Source organism: Schistocerca cancellata, chromosome 10, assembly GCF_023864275.1.
Source record: "Schistocerca cancellata isolate TAMUIC-IGC-003103 chromosome 10, iqSchCanc2.1, whole genome shotgun sequence".
Taxonomy (NCBI): domain Eukaryota; kingdom Metazoa; phylum Arthropoda; class Insecta; order Orthoptera; family Acrididae; genus Schistocerca; species Schistocerca cancellata.
This window is the reverse complement of record NC_064635.1, coordinates 211,708,231-211,709,497: the sequence shown is the minus strand read 5'-3', so window position 1 is coordinate 211,709,497 and position 1,267 is coordinate 211,708,231.

Sequence of the window (1,267 nt, the reverse complement as noted above, 5' to 3'; positions counted from 1 at the left end):
AGGGCGGTGTGAACATCATATCAGGAACTCAGCTGATTTTTTATGTCGTTTGGAGGGACTGAGGCTGAATGACTCTGATATTTTAGTGAGTTTCGATGTGGTCTCTCTCTTCACTCGTGTTCCTCTGTCTGATTCGTTGCGGTTAATTGAAGCCAGGTTTGGTGCTGATTTAACTAATCTCTTTAGGCATGTGTTGACATCCACTTACTTTTTATTTAATGACCAGTATTACGAGCAGACAGATGGAGTTGCGATGGGTAGTCCGTTGTCTCCTGTGATCGCAAATTTGTTTATGGAAGACTTCAAGGAACGTGCATTGGAGTCGGCGCCTTTAAAACCCGCCTGTTTCTTTAGATATGTTGACGATACCTTCGTTGTTTGGCCTCACGGTAGGGAGAATTTCAATGTCTTTCTAGAACATCTGAACTCGATCCACCCGAACATTCATTTTACGATGGAGGTGGAAGAGGATGGTTGCCTTCCCTTTCTCGACGTGTTGGTTAGGAGGAAGGATGATGGATCATTGGGACATGCAGTCTACAGGAAACGTACTCACACCAACTTGTACTTACAAGCTAATAGTTGTCACCATTCGGCTCAGTGTGAAGGGGTATTTCGTACCTTGGTACACAGGGCACATGTCGTTTCTGACGCTGAGACTTTGCCAGCTGAGCTGTCCCATCTTGAAGTTACATTTCGTCAAAATGGTTACAGTGATAGACAGATTGAATGTGCATTGCGCTATCGACCAGCTGTACATCGGGTGATTGATGATAATTCTGAGTCAACACCTAAGTCTACTGCCTTCTTGCCTTACGTAGGAAACACGTCCAATAAGATCGGTCGTATTTTATGGAAATACGATGTGAAATGTGTTTTCCGACCTCCATCTAAAATTAGAGCACTTTTGAGTTCCGTTAAGGATGATCTTGGACTGCGTAAGGCGGGTGTATATCGTATTCCTTGTAGTTGCGGCATGGCATATATTGGTCAAACTATCAGGACCGTGGAGGACAGATGTACTGAGCATAAACGGCACACACGATTACAGCAGCCAAATAGATCTGCTATTGCTGAACATTTCTTGGATACTGGTCACCCCATGTTATATAATAACACCGAGATATTGGCATGCACGTCCAGCTATTGGGACAGTGTCATTAGGGAGGCAGTTGAGATTAAATTAGCGAGCAACCTCCTTAACAGGGATGGAGGTTTCTGTTTAAACTCTGTTTGGAATCCGGCTCTCTCCCTTGTCAAAAAACAG